This window comes from Marmota marmota, unplaced genomic scaffold (genome assembly GCF_001458135.2).
Source record: "Marmota marmota marmota unplaced genomic scaffold, marMar, whole genome shotgun sequence".
Lineage (NCBI taxonomy): Eukaryota > Metazoa > Chordata > Mammalia > Rodentia > Sciuridae > Marmota > Marmota marmota.
The window spans coordinates 5504409-5524005 of record NW_026000305.1 but is presented as its reverse complement, the minus strand read 5'-3'; positions in this window follow the sequence as shown (position 1 = coordinate 5524005).

Sequence of the window (19597 nt, the reverse complement as noted above, 5' to 3'; positions counted from 1 at the left end):
AACAATATTATTGATTTTAATCCATAATTGTGAAATGTCTTTCTACTTTTTTTTAATGTTCTGTTCAACTTCTTTCATCAGTGTTTCATAATATTCATTGTAGATACAGTTCACATTTTTGTTTAAATTTGTTCCTAGGTATTTTGTAGGTAATATAAATTGTGTTACTTTCTTAATTTCTATTTCAGATCATTTGTTATTGTCATATAGCAGCACTATTGTTTTTTGCATGTTGATTTCCTATCCTGAAACTTTTTTGAATCATTTATTAACAGTATCCTGATGAGTTTTTAATTTTTGTACTATTTGACAATTCAAATACATCTTTTCAAATTTGGATGTGTTTACTTCTTTCTTTTACCTGATCACTCTAGCTAGGACTTCCAGAATTATGTTTAATAAATATGGTGATAGTGGACATCCTTGTCTTGTTCCAGATCTTAGAATGAAAATTTCAGCTTTTCCCTAATCAATATAAAATTAGCTGTTAGCTTGTTATAAATGGTCTTTATTATTTTGCAGCATATTAGCTCTATATCTAATTCGTTATGTTGAATTTTATCAAATGGTGTTTCTGCATGTATTGAGATGATCATACGGTTTTGTACTTCATTCTGTTGATTTGATGTATCTTGTTTACTGCTTTATATATGATGAACCATCCTTGAATCTCTGGGATGCATTCCAATTGATCATGGTGAATAATATTTTTAATATGCTTGTGTATTCTGTTTTCTAGTATTTTGTTGAGGATTTTTGCATTCTTGTTAATCAAAGACATTAGCCTATAATTTTCTTTTGAGTTTTGTGCTTTTCTTGTTCTGGTATCAAGACAGTATTGTCCAATAGAAAGTGCTTTTAAGTGTTGCTTCTTCTTTTATTTTTTTGCAGTAAACTTCCAGAGAATTTTTATTTTTTCTTCTTTAATTTTTTTAATTGAGTAGTTAAGCCATCTAGTCATAGTTTTTTTTGAAAGGAGACATTTTATTTCTGAGCCAAAATAAAATATTTAATATTTTATTTTTAAAATTTATTTATTTATTCTAATTTGTTATATATGACAGAATGCATTTTAATACATAATACACATATGCAGCACAATTTTTCATGTCTCTGTTTACAAAATAGAGTCACACTATTTGTGTCTTCATACATGTACATAGGATGAAGATGTCTGTCTTATTTTACCATCTTTCCTACCCCCTACCCCCGTCTCTTCCCCTCCCTCCCCTTTGCCCTATCTAAAGTTCTTCTGTTCCTCCCATGCTTCCTTCCCCATCCTCATTATGGATCAGCAACCTTATATCAGAGAAAACATTTAGCATTTGGTTTTTTTGGGATTAGTATACTTCACTTAGCATAATATTCTCCAACTCCATCCAATTACCTGCAAATACCATGATTTTATTCTCTTTTAATGCCAAGGAATATTTCATTTTGCATATATAACACAGCTTCTTTATCCATTCATCTACTGACAGACATCTAGGTTGGTTTCACAATTTAGCTATTGAGATGTTATAAACATTGATTTGGCTTTGCCACTGTAGTATACTGATTTTTAGTGCTTTGGGTATAAATCAAGGAGTGGGATAGCTGGGTCAAATGGTGGTTCAAAGTTTTCCAAGGAATCTCCATACTGCTTTCCATATTGGTTGCACCAATTTGCAGTCCCACAAGCAATGTATGAGTGTGCCTTTCTCCCTAAACCTCGCCAACACTTATTGTTGTTTGTATTCTTAGTAGCTGCCATTCCAAATGGAGAGGAAATCTTAAGAGTAGTTTTGAATGCATTTCTCTAATTACTAGAGATGTTGAACATTTTGTCATATACTTTTGATTGATTGTGTGTCATTTTCTGAGAAGTGTGTGTTCAGTTCTTTGGCCCATTTATTGATTGGGTTATTATTATTTTTTTGGTGTTAAGAGTTTTGAATTCTTTATATATCCTAGAGAGATTCATGCTCTATGTGATTTGCATGTGGCAAAAATTTGCTCCCATTCTGTAGGCTCTCTGTTAACCTCACTCATTGTTTTTTTTTTTTTTTTTTTTTTTTTGCTGAGAAGACTCTTTGTAGTTTGAATCCATCTCATTCATTGATCTTTGATTTTATTTCTTGTGTTATAGGAATTTTATTAAGGAAGTCAAGGCCTAATCCGACATGATGAAGATTTGGGCCTACTTTTTCTCCTATTAGGCACAGGGTTTCTGGATTAGTTTCTAGGTCCTTGATCCACTTTGAGTTGAGTTTTGTGCATGGTGATGGATAGTGGTTTAATTTCACTTTGTTGCATATGGATTTCCAGTTTTCCCAGCACCATTTGTTGAAGAGGCTTTCCTTTCTCCAATGTATGTTTTTAGAATGTTTGTCAAATATAAGATAACTGTATTTGTATGGGTTAGTCTCTGTGCCTCTGTTCTGCACCATTGGTCAACAAGTCTATTTTGGTGCCAATACCATGCTGTTTTGTTACTATTGCTATATAGTATAGTTTTAGTTCTGGTATAATGATGCCACTAGGTTCACTATTCTTGCTGAGCATTGCTTTAGCTATTCTGGGCCCCTTATTTTCCAGATGAATTTCATGACTGCTTTTTCTATTTCTATAAGGAATTTCATTGGGATTTTGAGTGGGATTGCTTTAAGTTGGTACACTGCTTTTGGTAGTATGGTCATTTTGACACTATTAATTCTGCCTATTCAAGAACAAGGGAGATCTTTCCATCTTCTAACGTCTTTTTTAATTTCTTTTTTAGCATTCTGTAATTTTCATTGTGAAGGTTTTTCCCCTCTTTTGTTAAGCTGCTTCCCAAGTACTTTATTTATTTATTTTTTTAGGCTATTGTAAATGGGGTAGTTTTCCTAGATTCTCTTTCAGAGGATTTGTCACTGATGTACAGAAATATCTTTGACTTATAGGTGTTGATTTTATATCCTGATACTTTGCTGAATTCATTTATTAGTTCTAGAAGTTTTCTGGTGGAATTTTTTGGATCTTCTAGGTATAGAATCATATTGTTAACAGATAGTGATAACTTGAGTTCTTCTTTTTCTGTATGTACCCCTTTAATTTCTTTCATCTGTCTAATTGTCCTGGCTAGAGTTTCAAGAACTATGTTAAATAAAAGTGGTGAAAGAGGGCATCCCTGTCTTATTCCAGGTTTTAGAGGGAATGCTTCCAATTTTTCTCCATTTAGAATGATGTTGGCCTTGGGTTTAGCATATATAGCTTTTACAATGCTGAGGTGTGTTCCTACTGTCCTTATTTTTTCTAGTGTTTTGAACATGAAAAGGTGTTGTATTTTGTCAAATGCTTTCTCTGCATCTATTGAAACAATTATGATTCTTATCTTTAAGTTTATTGTTGTGATAACTTACATCCATTGATTTCTGTATCTTGAACCAACCCTGCATCCCTGGGATGAATCCCACTTGATTGTGGTGCACTATTTTTTTGATATGTTTTGTATTCGATTTGCCAGAATTTTTTTTGATAATTTTTTGCATTTATGTTCATTAGAGATATTAGTCTGAAGTTTTCTTTCTTTGATGTGTCTTTGTCTGGTTTTGGAATCAGTGTGATATTGGCCTCATAGAATGAGTTTGGAAGTGCTCCCTCTTTTTCTATTTCATGAACTAATTTGAGGAGTATTGGTGTTCTTCTTTGAAGGTCTTGTAGCACTCAGCTGTTTATCCATCTAGTCCTGGGTTTTTCTTGGTTGGTAGACTTCTGATGGTGGCTTCTATTTCATTGCTTGAAATTGATCAGTTTGACTTGGTAATATCATCCTGATTCAGTTTTGGAAAATCATATGACTCAAGGAATTAGTTGATGCCTTTGATATTTTCTATTTTATTGGGGCACAAATTTTCTAATTTCTCATTATGTTCTGTGTTTCTGTAGTATCTGTCGTGATATTTCCTTTTTCATCATGGATGTTAGCAATTTGAGTTTTCTCTCTCCTTCACTTCATTAGCATGACTAATGGTTTGTCAATTTTATTTTTGTTTTTAAAGAACCAGCTCTTTGTTTTGTCAATTATTTCAATTGTTTCTTTTGTTTCAATTTCATTGACTTCAGCTCTGATTCCAATTTTTTCCTATTTTCTACTGTTTTTGGTGTTGATTTGTTCTTCTTTTTCTAGGACTTTGAGATGTAATGTTAGATCAATTATTTGTTGACTTTTTCTTTTTTTAAGTAATGAACTCCATGCAATGAACTTTTCTTTTAGTGGTGTCTTCATAGTGTCCCAGAGATTTCGATATATTGTATCAGTGTTCTCATTTACCTGCAGGAATTTTTTAATCAGAAAGGAGACATTTTATTAGTGATTCAATCTCACTTCTTGTTATTGTTCTGTTAGAATTTTCTGTTTCTTCATAATTAAATCTTGATGAGATGTATATGTCCTGGAATTTGTCAAGTACATTTAAGTTATCAAATTTTGGCTTACGCTTTTTAAAAATAATATCAATTATCATTTATATTTCTCTAATATCAGTTGCAATGTCTCCTAGTCTTTTTTTTATTTAAGGTTTTTATTTTTCTTTGTTGCTATAGCTAAGGGTTTGTCTATTTTGTTTATCTTTTCCAAGTACTAGTTCTTTCTTTTATTCATTTTCTTTATTGCCCCTTTAGGCTTTGTTTCATTTAATTCTCCTGTGATCTTTATTGTTTCTTTCCTTATAATAATTTTGCATTTTGTATATAGACATTGATTGCCATAACATCCCTTTTTTGACATGTGGTGTCTCCATTTTTATTGGTGTTAAAAACTTAAAATTTTTTCCTTGATCCATAGAGTGTTCAGGAGGATACCATGGAATTTTCATGTACTTGTAGATTTCAATTTTTATTTTTATTGAATTCCAGTTTTATTTCATTGTGGTTAGAAAAGATGTTCAATATGATTTCAGTTTTTAAAATTTTTTTGAGTCTTGCTTGGTAGCCAATCACAAAATCTTTCTTAGGGGATGTTCCATGTGCTTATGAGAAAATGTGAATTCTGCAGCAGTTGGATGAAATATTTTGTATATGTGTGTTAAGTTCAATTGTTTTAGGGTACAATTTAACTCTTTTGTTTCTTTGTTGATCTTCTGTCTGAATTGGACACCCCACTTGTCTTTTTTCTTTTGCAGCTTTCTGAATCTTCTCTTTGCCTTTTATCTTTGAGAGTTTCATTGTACTACACATTGTGGTAGGCTTGGTTCAACTAAATCTGACTGGTGTACTTTCGTCTTTTTGTACCCTCTAATTTATATCCTTATCTAGAGTTGAGAAGCTTTCTGTTACTCTTTTGTATAAATTTTCTACTCCATTAGGATTCTCAAGTCACTTTTAAAACTCCAAAAAATTTCCTATTGCCCCAAGGTTTCTCTGAGCTTTCTTTGTTCCTTTTTATTCTTTGTTTTCTCTTTTTTTTCCCCCTTGGATAGTGTGTTTTCAAATATCCTGTCTTTGAGTTCAGAAATATTTATTCTGTTTGATCTATCCTGCTATTGATACATTCAGTCATGTTTTTAATTTTATTGAGCATATTTTTCAGCTCAAGAATTTTTGTTTAAATGTTTTAGATGTTTCCCTCTTTTTGTTTTTTCTCAAATAGCACAGTGAATATTTTCTCTGGTTTCTTCAAGCTCATTCAGTTTCCTTAACAAGGTTGTTTTAAATTCTATATCAGAAGTTTTTATGTTAATTACTTTCTGTCTCATTTCTTGCACATTATTCTGAGTGTTAAGTGAGGTCATGATTTTCTGAAAGCTCTTGATGCTTGTTGGAATGCAACACCATTGATAGATCAGGTGTGTATTCTAGTTGTTTTAGTCTGGTTTTGTTTGTGTCTGTCTTTCCAAAAATTTAAGCTAACTGCTTATTTTGAATCTGTAGTCATTTCTACTATTTCAGCACTGGATGATGCCCAGGTCCAAGTTTACCCAGAGTCGGTTGTTGGTGTCTTGCCACTCTTTTATCACTAGAGGGCAATCCATACATAGGTTTATTCTAAATCTATACTTGGTGTGTTTAATAGAAAGAAACAGGAAAATATACAAAAGAATGTAGTCTGCCCCTTCACAGGTCTCACTCTGGGACCAGGGCAGATCCAGACAAGTAAAAAATGTCAAGCACTATAGGATTTTGCTTACCTCTGGGGAAAATTACCATAGATGGACAAGTCTCAGGCTTGTATGTCACATCTGTGGCCAATGATTCAGTCAAACTCTCATGTTCTGTTAGGGTACAATTAGGGCTCTGTTAGAGCCCACAGCCTGATGAAATAAATGGAGCACTGGTATAGATCCAGAGTCCACACTGCTATGTACTGCCTACTTCTAAGATGGACTAGTGGCCCAAGACCACTGCACTCAGCCATAGGTGATACTGAAAGGAATAAATGTCCAACAGACTAAAGTTACCTGTCTTCTGCCGGCATGAGGTCCATTTCAGAGGCTCCATCTGCACACAGGCCTTAGGATGGGTACCATTAGGATCTTCTCATTATTAAGTTTCAGCAGCCCATCACTAATTTCCACAGCACAATACACTTATTGTTCTATCCTTAGTTAATAGGGTCTTGTTCCACTCTGTGCTGCCTGGCATTGGTGTAGTGTCTGTGAAGGCAGTCTCTTGGCCTACTAGGCTGTCATTAAACTTGGTCACACCTGAGTCTCACAGCCCCCGGAAACTGTATAATCTTGAGGGCATACATAGGCCTACACTATAGCTGGTGATTAAAAGATAAAACTGTTTCACTGTAATGATTGTTTCTCTCTCGTGCCAGGAAAGTTCTAGAGCTCCATTCTTGAGAAATGACTTGGTTATAGCTATGCTGCATAAAGGTGGGGGATGAATTGCAAAGACAGATCCTTGGCAAACAAGGCTTATACTAAGCTGCATTGTACCTGAGGTCATGTCTGTAGCGACTTGCATAGTTTCAGGGTTGTGGGATCTATGCCTAAGTCTCACTCCAAAGCTGGCCATGATGGAGTCCCAAACTTTAGTCTAGCCCACTGTGATCTCTGGCCTGTGTGTAAGACCTTTAATTTCTATTCAGTGCTGGGTCTGGCTATGGTGATCTTGCCATTATGCTCTCAGAGACTTGACCAGCTTTTGTAAGCTGTTTATTTCCCAATGGGTAGGGTCTTTCTCCCTAATTTAGCACTTGGGAGAAATATTGGAGGAGGGATGGTAGAAGCAGTTAAATCTCTGATTCAAAACAATTCAGCAGCTTAATTTGTGTGATTTGTCATTCAGTCAGGTTTCACTGTGGAGGGATTGATAGTGGAGTCAAAATTTGAGGATTGGACTTAATTATCTTTCACTTCTCCAAGCCTAAGGTGTCATTCCCAGGACTTTTTGCATCCTAGTCAAAGTACTCCAATATGAAGTTACACCTTCCAGACAGATTGCAATGTCTTTCTGGTCACTCTCAAGCCATAAAAAAACTGTCTCATTTTAGGTATTAAAATAACAATTCTAGTTTACTATCATATTTTAAATCTCTCTCTTCTTTTAGTTGCCTACTGCTTCCTTTTCTGTCACAGACCGCACTCCCTGTCAGTAGCAAGTTTTTGTCAGAGACACGTCCCAATTCAACAGTGTCTTTTATGGCTACTACCTACCCAGTCCATGTATTGGGCTGTCCACAGGTTATATTAGATTTTCTGACTTTCAGAGCAGTAAATTTTCAGATATATAAGACCCTTCTCAAGAAGACTCCTTTTTATAGTACTCTGAGAGGCTTTTAGGAGATGCAATGAAATTTATTTTCTATAAAAAATTTCTTGTGGGGACTCTGGGTCACTTATCTCTTTGTCTGCAAGGCATACTTTTTTTTTTTGTATTGGAAATTGAACCTGAGGGAGCTTAGTAGTTGAGCTACATCCCCCCACTTTTTCTTTTTTTATTTTGAGACAAGGTCTCACTAAGTTGCTTTGGCCTCACTAGATTGCTGAGACTGGCTTTGAACTTGCAATCCAACTGTTTCAGCCTACTGAGCTGCTGGTATTACAGGCATGTGCTATCATGTCTGGCAAATCAGAGCATAGCCTTTTGCTTCTTGTTTTCACTCTTTTTCTTTCATCTTTGCCCCCTTGACAGCAGAGTTCCCTTCTCCTGACTGAAGTGCCTAGCCCTAGGTGTTGGAGCCACTTCTCTTGATTTGTTTTTTCTGGATTTCAAAAGGTTTTATTTTCTTTACTGTCAATTTCTAGTGGTCAAACACAACCAGTAATTTCTTCAAGCAGTGAGAAACATGTTGCTTTTTTCCCCTATATTTTGGAGGAGCAGGCAATTGTTGGGTGCCTTTATTCTGCCATCTACTCCCCCAAATCCTTATCTATATAACACTTTTAGATATTCATGTTCCAATGAACATTTGGATTGTTTCTATGTATTGGCTATTGTGAATGGTGACATAATGAATATTGGAGTACAGTTAACTCTTTGACATGATGATTTCTTTTTTTTAAGAGAGAGAGAGAGAGAGAGAGAGAGAGAGAGAGAGAATTTTAATATTTATTTTTTAGTTTTTGGCAGACACAACATCTTTGTTTGTATGTGGTGCTGAGGATTGAACATGGGCCAAACACATGCCAGGCGAGCACGCTACCACTTGAGCCACATCCCCAGCCCTGACATGATGATTTCAATTCATTTGGATATATACCCCAAAGTGGAATTGCCAGATCACATCGTAATTCTATTTTAGTTTCTTGAGGAAATGTCATACTATTTTTCCTTGTGGCTACACCACTCTGTGTATTCTGACCTTCCTTATAGGTAATTACTTATAAGTGTAGTTGTTAGTTCTTCCCACCATTGTGAAAAATGCAGGCCAAAGTATTTAATTTTATAGTCTACATTATTAAAATGTATATAGTAGACATTTTAAAAATATGGTTATGACTTTAATTTTGTTGTAAATGCTAAAGGATGAAAATAAGAGAGACTTGGTGAACACAAAACAATGGAGTATTGATTAAGAGACCTGGAATCCCTTTTGAACTCAGTTGTTAGATCTTATATGATTTATTAAAACTCTGTGAACCTTTGTTTCCCCTTCTTCAAAAAAAGGTTTTGTGTTTAGTTCAAAGCTAGTTGAGAATCTGCTATATAGCAAGCATGGAAGTATATGCTTTAGACATGAGAATTAACACTGCCTCACTACAAGCTGTGGGTCAATCTAAGCACATGAGTGAGACTTTGGCATAGATATTGGGGAAGCTCTGGGTGCTGATGGAGGCCAAGGTTTCCAGTCACTGAGTCTGCACACTGAAAAAGAGGGAAGGGAACTCTCATTTAAAATTGGCAGTATTAACTCTGTGATAATGAGGCCAATAGGCAGTGGGACAGGAACAGTTCAGGGTTGAGTGGAAAATAGTTACCAACAGCATCTTTTTGTGGGTCCCACAAACTCCCTTAATGCCAAGAAAGTTATGGAGGATGTACTTACATAACCTGAGCACTTCCCACACACATTCCACAAGCACACAAACTGAAGTTATCAAAGTTCATGGTGCCATCTAGATCAGTCCACTGGCTGCTCAGGTAAGAGAGTTGGCCAGCAGTGCCTGTGAGAGTTGCAGGATGCCTGTTTGCAATAACACAGTGATATTGAAGGGAGATTCTGCTCTGAAATTGTTAACAACCCCATTACTTGCTTCCTGGTAAGGAGGGGGCAGAAATCAGCGTTTGGTCTCCCCATATTTCATTCTTATTTATGGCTGAGTAATTTTCTATTGTGCATATTCCATGTATTGTTTATCTGTTCATCAGTGTTTTTAACATTAATGGGTGCTGAATTTTGTTGAAATTTTGTTGAAAAATATATGAAAATGTTCAACATCTCTAGCAATTAGAGAAGTGTAAACTAAAACTACACTGAGATTTTATCTCACTCCAGTCAGAATGGAAATTTTAGAGAATACAAGGAACAATAAATGTTGGTGAAGATGTGGGGAGAAACGCACACTCATACATTGCTGGTGGGATGGCAAATTGGTGTAACCTTTATGGAAAGCAGTATGGAGATTCCTTAGAAAACATGGAATGGAACCACCATTTGATCCAGTTATTCCACTCCTCTGTCTACATCCAAAGTTCTAAAAATCAGCATGTTACAGAGACACAGCCACATTGATGTTTATAGCAGATTAATTCACTATAATCTAGCTATGGAATCAACCTGGGTCTCCTTCAATGGATGAATTGATAAAGAAAATGGTTAACTTTTAAGTTACCATTGTTAATGGTAATTACTCTCACCTCTCAATTGGTAATGGTGGTTGAACATAGTACATTGATTGTGGAAATTTGACGTTTTGAGACCAAGATGTAGTACCAACTTAGGGTAGACTGTAAAGAGAAAACTGATCACTGAAAGACATTTACATAATGAAAGAAGACTCCATCACAAAAGAGGGTAAACAAAAAAACTTTCATCAAGACAATGAAATAAGCCAATATAACACCTTCAAATATTTGTTATTCCCCATAGTACTTGAATCTACAGATAAAAAAATGTATAAAATCCTTGACAATTAAAAAGTTGATCATTAAAATGACTAACAAATGAAAAGATTAGGGAATGAACTATTGGAGAAAACACAGGATAAGGAGGAGTATTTTAATAAAGAAATGGTGATTTTGAAAAAGTACCAAATAGAAAACTTGGAAATGAAAGATTTAATACATCAAATGAAAAATTCAGTTGAAAATCTATACAATAGATTAGACAAAGTGAAAGATAGAACTTGAGAGCTTGAAGACAAGGTGGCTGCCCTTGAACATTCAGACATTATTGAAGATAAAAACTGTTGTTGGAGTATTGAATAACAATTTTCAGGCTTATAGGCTTAGAAGAAGGTGCAGAGATATATGCTGATAGCATTGATAACCTACTCAATGAAAAAAATAGCAGAAAATATTGCAAACCTTGGGAATGAGAAGGAAATACAGAAAATGGAGGCATCTATAACTCCAAATAGCAAAGACCTGAAAAGAACTTCTCTATGAAACATTGTTATTATTTAGTTATAATGTATCCCCCCAAAGCTTACATGTGACACAATGCAAGAATTTTAAGAGAAGAAATCATTAGATTAGGAGACGTGATAATGAATCAGTGGATCAATTCTGCTGATATGAATTAACTGGGCAGTAACTGTAGGCAGGTAGAATGTGGCTAGAATAAGTATTTACTTGGGGATTGGCTTTGGGGTTTATATTTTGTCCTTGGGGAGCACAGTTCCTTTTCTGCTTCCTGGTTGGCATGTCCTGAGCTGCTTTTTTTTCTGTCATGCCTTTCTGCCGTGTAATTCTGCCTCACCTCGGGTTGAGAGTTAGGGAATCAGCTGATTATGGACTAAAGCTCTGAAACCATGAGCCAAAATAAACTTTTCCTCTTTTAAGTTGTTCATGTTGTATCTCATGGTTACATTGTTGCAAAGTGATAAAAACACACATTATAATCAAAATACCAAAATTACAGATTGAAAGAATTTTAAAGAAAGAGAGAAATGATGGGCTACATTTGGAGGAAAATATCAAATGAAAATAACATCAGATTTCTCAGGAGAAACACTAAAATCCAGGAGTACTTGGTATAAATTGTTTCAAACCCTGGAAGAAAATGACTGCCCAAATTGCTGTATCCAGCAAAGCGATTCTTCCAAATGAAAGAAGAAATAATAATAAAAAATTCCAAAATAAGCATTAGTTGAGGAATCAGAAATATATGATTCGTAAGCCAAAATTGCAGAAGATAATTAAAGAAATCCTATAAGCAGAACAGGAAGATAATAACAATCAAGAAAACTTAGTAAACTATAAACATTTTAGAATACTATATAATTAAATGAGAATTTGTATAAAATAGAACACCGGAAATCAATCAAAGTGGCAGAAAGTAATTAAAACCTTTCTATAATAACAATGAATGCTAATAGTCTCAAAACTCCAACTGAAAGTCGATTGGCAGGGCTGAAGTTATGGCTCAGTGGTAGAGCACTTGCTTTGCATGTGTAAGGCACTGGGTTGATTCTCAGCACTGCATATAAATAAATTAATAAAATAAAGGTCCACCACCAACTTAAAAAAATTAAAAAAGTAGATTGGCAGATTGGATTAAAAATCAACACCCAAATATATGTTGCCTGTATGATAAACTTCTTAGGAAAAGACAGTCACAGCAGGAAGTGAAAGAATGGAAACTGTTATCCCATGCAAATTGAATCTAAAAGCAAACAGGTATAGTTACTCTTCCATTTTAAAAAGTAGACTTCAAGCCAAATTAATGAGAAGAGAAAATTATCATTACTTCATAATCATAAATGGAAAAATTCAGCAATAGAGTGATATTAAATATATATATGTCCAAAATGCTCATTTAATTATACAAGACAAAGCTGCTCAACATAAATGATCAGAGAGATCTCAATGCCATAATAGTTCATGATTTAAGTATACTTCTCATACCAATAAATATATCATATATACATAAACTCAACAGAGTTACTTCTGACGAAAAACACAATATAAATTAAATTAACTCAACAGACATATATAGAACATTGTTTCTAACAACAGGTGAATATACTTTTCTCAGCTGTTCATGGAATTTTCTCCAAAACACATCATATTTTAGGCCACAGAGCAAGTCTTAGCACATACAATAATACTGATATAATTCTTCACATTTTATCAGATCATAATGGAATTGAATTAGAAAGCAACAGCAAGAAAACCTACAGGAACTGAATAACACATGGAGATTGAACAATACACTTTTGAATGAGGAATGGGTCATTGAATAAATCATGGGAGAAATTCTAAAATTCATAGAATAAATCTGAAATAGAGATAACACATACAAGAATCTCTGGGACTATGTGAAGGTGGTTGTAAGGTAAAATTTATAGTGTCTACATAAAAAAGTCACAGAGATTATAAATAAATAAACTAATCATGTGTCACTAGGTTTTAGGAAAACAAAACAAACTAATTCCAAAACCTGTAGAGGAAAGGTAATAACAAACATCAATGTTGTAAAGTAAATAGAGAACAGAAAAATCAATACAATATCAGTGAAAAATTTTGTTTATTTGAAAAGATAAAAAAGATTGATAAACCCTTAGTCAAACTAACAAAAAGAGAGAAAGTGCAAATTAATAAAACCCAAGACAAAAATGGGGATACTACATAGACATTAATGAAATCTAGAAAATCATTGGGTAAATATGGAAAATTTGTAATCCAATGAATTTTAAAATTTAAAATAAACTTATGATAAATTATGTGATCAAAGTAGTAATAGAAAGCCTCTTGGCTGGCACTGTGGTGCACAACTGCAATCCCAGCATCTCAAGAGGTTGAGGCAGGAGGGTGGCAAGTTAAAAGCCAAACTCAGAAACTTAGCGAGGCTCTGGGGAACTTAGTGAGACCCTGGGAAAACTTAGTGAGACCCTGTCTCAAAATAAAAAGTAAAACAGGCTGGGGATGTGGCTCAGTTGTTAATTTCCCCTGCATTCAATCTTGGATATCAAAACAAACAAACATACAAACAAAAATTCCTCCCAGCAATGAAAAGCCCATGTCTGTATTGATTCCAAGCTGAATTTTGCCAGACCTCTAAAGAAGATATAGAACCAGTGCCATTCAAATTATTCCATGAAAATAAAAGGGAGAAATGATTCCAAACTCAGTCTATGAATCCAGTATCACCCTGATACCAAACACAGTAAATCAAAGAAAGAATATTAGGGATCAATGTTATTGAACATAGATGCAAAAATTATTAATAAAATACTTGAAAACTGAATTTTACATCACACCAAAAAGATCATACAACATGATCCTCCTTCCAGTGATGCAAGGCTAGTTTAATATATGAAAATAAGTAAACATAAAATATCAGATAAATAGAACTAAGGACAAAATCACATGATCATTTAAATAAAAGAAGAAAAGACTTCAAATAAATTCAGCATCCACTTGTGTTAAAAACATTGATGAGCAGATAAAGAACACTTGCTATATATACACAATCTTAAAGAGGAATGGAATTATGGCATTTTCTGGTAAATGAATAAAACTGGAAAATATCATGTTAAGTGAAATAAGCAAGAACCTGAATGTAAAGGGTTGGATGTTTTCTCTCATACGTGGAAGCTATAACAAACCAAGGATTATAGGGAAAAAAGTGAGGAGTGGGTGTGGAAGCATCTGATGAAATAAGAAGAGAGATCAAATAGTAGAGGAATGGAATTGAGGGGCAGGGGAGAGGTATGGGAAAAAGGATGAATGGTGAAATGAATCTGATGAAACTTTCTTAGATAGGTATGAGTATACAACAGTGAATTTTACTTTATTCAGCCATAAAGATGAATGAAATCATGTCATTTGCAGTAACCTGAACGGTAAAATATTAAGTGAAATAAGGCATGGTGGCATCACTATACCAGATCTTAAACTATACTACAGAGCAATAGTAACAAAAACAAAAACAACATGGTATTGGCACCAAAACAGACTGGTAGACCAATGGTACAGAATAGAGGACACAGAGACTAACCCACAAAATTACAATTATCTCATATTAGACAAAGGTGCCAAAAACCTGCATTGGAGAAAAGATAGCATCTTCAACAAATACTGCTAGGAAAAGTGGAAACCCATATGCAATAAAATGAAATTAAATCCCTATCTCTCACTATGCACAAAACTCAAATCAAAGTGGATCAAGGACCTGGAAATTAAACCAGAGACTCTGCATCTAATAGAAGAAAAAGTAGGCCCTAATCTTCATCATGTGGGATTAGCCCCCAACTTCCTTAATAAGGCTCCTATAGCGCAAGAATTAAAACCAAGAATCAACAAAGGAGATGGATTCAAACTAAAAAGTTTCATCTCAGCAAAAGAAACAATCTGTGAGGTGAACAGACAGCCTATATCTTAGGAGCAAACTTTTACCCCTCACACATCAGATGGAGCACTAATCTCTAGGGTATATATAAAGAACTCAAAAAGCTAAGCACCAAGGGCTAGAGTGGTGGCTCAGTGGTAGAGCACTTTCCTGGCATGAGTGAGGCACTAGGTTTGATTCTCAGCACCACATATAAATAAATAAAATAGGAGAAGGAAGATGGCGGCGAGGGGAGTGCATTGCCCCCGTGTGCTGCTTCACTGTGTGGGAGTATGACAAGTCAGGACGGCTAAAGGATATCTTGTTAGGAATTTCCAGCAATAGTGGGGTGCTCCGGAACCTGGAGGAAGGATTTCCATCGCACGAGGATCGGCTACGGGGACTCAAACGCGAGAGGTTTGTCGCACGGAGGGTAACACCGCTTATTCAGCAAATCGCCCCGCGGCTAGAGTCTGCAGCGTGCGCTGGGATAGAGACGCAGGGTTACAGCGCTGCAGTTTCTGCCAGCCGCGCAAGCACCGTACTCAGGGCTGAATTCTGGGTTCCAGACGGGGTAAGGAAGCGGTCCTGCTCGGTTCTACACACCGGTCAGTCCACAGAGGAGGCCAGCAGCCACCATCTTGGTAAACTGACGTCACGTCCCCTGTTTTCGACTGACCGCAACTCATTCAGCCATAGATCAGGTAATTCCAGGCTACAATTCGCCTGTGGCTTGCAAACAGATTGCTAGGGTTCTGCGCCTGGGTGCTTCTAAGAACCTGAGCCTATCGGAGCGAACGCCGAGCGCGGGGCGCCCGAGTTCCGGCTCCCGGAACCGCCCCGCGGAGGCTGCTTCATGAACCCTGCCCCTATCAGAGCATACAACAAGCACTAAGCAGCCGAACTCCGGCTCCCGGAACTGAGCCCGCGGGGACTGCTTCTTGGAGCTTACAGGAGTTCGGAGAGGCCGAGCTTACACCGAGTTCGGAGAGGCCGAGTTCCGGCTCCCGGAACTTCCCTGGGCCGGGGCTGGGAGCCCGCGGAAACTGCTTCTCGGTAGGGGTCCTGCCGAGGGCCGGACAGGACTCACCCGTTGCTTTGGTTGCCCGGCAAAGGGAACGAAAGGCTGACATTCGCATACGATATCAACATGGCAGAGATCTGATGTCAGCAGAAAGCGGCGGAGGAGAGAACTCCATCAATACCAGCGGTGACATAAGCAGTTGGTCTCCTGGTAGGGGGGGTGAGGCACAGTCACCTGAGCCTCCTCAATTTGTCGTTGAGCCAGAGGGGAGAAGCCGGGCCGCCGCCAGCGCCCGGAGCAGGCCCAGCGGCTCGCCAGCGTGGTGACCGCGTGACCCCAATTGGAGAGGGGGTGGGAGCGGAGCCGCCACTTGCACCCGCAAGGTGGGCAGACCCGCGACCCAGGGGTACATGGGCGTGGTAGGAGGGGCAGGGCAGAGCCGCCGTTCGCGCTTGCAAGGTAAACAGACCTGTGACAGCCTGGCGGGTCAGGCCCAGTGGCCTGCCAGTGTGGTACACATGTCACCCCAACTGGAGTAGGGGCAGAGCAGATCCTTCTCCCACGCCCGGATCAGGCCCTGCCGGTGGGGTGGTCACGTGACCCAAATTGGTGTGGGGGCGGAGCGGAACCGCCACTCGTGCCCGCAGGGTGAGCAGACCAGTGATCAAACTGCAGATCAAACCCAGGGGTCCGCAGGCGTGGTAGGAGGGGCAGGGCAGATCCGCTGCCCGCGCCTCCAAGGTAGGCAGACCTACAACAGACCGGCGGATCAGGCCCAGGAGCCTGCCGGCGTGGTACAAACACCACCCTAATTGGAGTAGTGACAGAACAGAGTCGCCGCCCGTGCCAGGAACAGGCCCAGCGTCCTGCAGGCGGGGTAGTCACGACACCCCATTTGGAGTAGGGGCAGAGTAGAACCGCCGCCCGTGTCTGCAGGGTAGGCAAACCTGCAACCGACTGGCGGATCAGAACCGGTGGCCTGCCGGCGTGGTACACTCCTCACCCCAATTGGAGTAGGGGCAGAACAGAGCCGCCGCCAGTTCCCAGAACAGGCACAGCGACCTGCTGGCGTGGTAGCCACGACACCCCAATTGAAATAAGGAGACAGCAGAGCCGCCGCCCGCACCTGCAGGAAAGATACGCAAGCAGTATGAAAAGACAAGGAAAGAAAGGACCACAAGCAATGCAGGTCAACGCAACTTTAGAAGAGGTAACAGCTGCAGCAGATGGAATGTCAGATAAAGAATTCAGGATATACATGCTTCAGATGATCTGGAGTATCAAGGAAGACATTAAACAGCAAAATCAGACAATGAAAGATCACTTCGACAATGAATTACGCAAACAAATCCAGGAAGCAAAGGATCAACTATACAGGGAGATAGAGGTTATAAAAAACAAACAAACAGAAATCCTAGAAATGCAGGAAGCAATAAACCAACTTAAAAACTCAATGGAGAATACTACCAGCAGAGTAGAACACTTAGAAGATAGAACATCAGACAATGAAGACAAAGTATTTCAACTGGAAAAGAACATAGACAGCTCAGCAAGACTGTTAAGAAACCATGAGCAGAACATCCAAGAAATATGGGATAACATTAAGAGACCAAACTTAAGAGTCATTGGGATACAGGAAGGTACAGAGCTCCAAACCAAAGGAATGAGCAGTCTATTCAATGAAATAATACGAGAAAACTTCCCAGACTTGAAGAATGAGACAGAATCCCAAATCCTAGAAGCCTACAGGACGCCGAATGTGCAAAATCATAAGAGATCCACACCTAGACACATTATAATGAAGATGCCCAACATACAGAATAAGGAGAGAATTTTAAAAGCTACAAGAGAAAGGAAGCAGATTACATTTAGGGGTAAGCCAATCAGGATAACAGCTGATCTTTCAACACAGACTCTGAAAGCTAGAAGATCCTGGAATAACATATTTCAAACACTGAAAGAAAATGGGTTCCAACCAAGAATTGTGTATCCAGCGAAATTAAGCTTCAGGATGGAAGATGAAATTAAAACCTTCCACGATAAACAAAAGTTTAAAGAATTCGCAGCTAGAAAACCATCTCTTCAAAACATCCTCGCCAAAGCATTACAGGAAGAGGAAATGGAAAATAACAATGAAAACCAACAGTGGGAGGTAGGACAGTAAAGGGGGGGGAAATAATCAAAGAGGAAAACAAACCATGTTTAGTAACAGAAATAAACAAATATGGCTGGAAGAACAACCCATATCTCAATAATAACCCTAAATGTTAATGGCTTAAACTCACCAATTAAGAGACACAGGCTAGTAGAATGGATCACAAAACAAGACCCAACAATATGCTGCCTACAGGAGACGCATTTGATAGGAAAAGACATACATAGGCTGAAGGTGAAAGGTTGGGAAAAATCATATCACTCATATGGACTTCGGAAACAAGCAGGAGTGTCCATACTCATATCAAATAAAATAGATTTCAAGCCAAAGTTAATCAAAAGGGATAAAGAGGGACACTACATACTGCTTAAGGGAACCATACACCAACAAGACATAACAATCATAAATATTTATGCCCCAAACAATGGTGCAGCTATGTTCGTCAAACAAACTCTTCTCAAGTTCAAGAGTCTAATAGACCACCATACCATAATCATGGGAGACTTCAACACACCTCTCTCGCCACTGGACAGATCTTCCAAACAAAAGTTGAATAAGGAAACTATAGAACTCAATAACACTATTAATAACCTAGACCTAATTGACATATATAGAGTATACCACCCAACATCAAGCAGTTACACTTTTTTCTCAGCAGCACATGGATCCTTCTCAAAAATAGATCATATATTATGTCACAGGGCAACTCTTAGACAATATAAAGGAGTAGAGATAATACCATGCATCTTATCTGATCATAATGGAATGAAACTGAAAATCAACGATAAAAGAAGGAAGGAAAAAGCATACATCACTTGGAGAATGAACAATAGGTTACTGAATGATCAATGGGTTATAGAAGACATCAAGGAGGAAATTAAAAAATTCTTAGAGATAAATGAAAACACAGACACAACATATCGGAATCTATGGGACACATTGAAAGCAGTTCTAAGAGGAAAATTCATTGCTTGGAGTTCATTCCTTAAAAAAAGAAAAAACCAACAAATAAATGATCTCATACTTCATCTCAAAATCCTTGAAAAAGAAGAGCAAAACAACAGCAAAAGAAGTAGAAGGCAAGAAATAATTAAAATCAGAGCTGAAATTAATGAAATCGAAACAAAAGAAACAATTGAAAAAATTGACAAAACTAAAAGTTGGTTCTTTGAAAAAATAAACAAAATCGACAGACCCTTAGCGATGCTAGCGAAGAGAAGAAGAGAGAGAACTCAAATTACTAGCATACGGGATGAAAAAGGCAATATCACAACAGACACTTCAGAAATACAGAAGATAATCAAAAACTATTTTGAATCCTTATACTCCAATAAATTAGAAGATAGTGAAGGCATAGATAAATTTCTTAAGTCATATGATCTGCCCAGATTGAGTCAGGAGGATATAGACAACCTAAACAGACCAATATCAATTGAGGAAATAGAAGAAACCATCAAAAGACTACCAACTAAGAAAAGCCCAGGACCGGATGGGTATACAGCAGAGTTTTACAAAA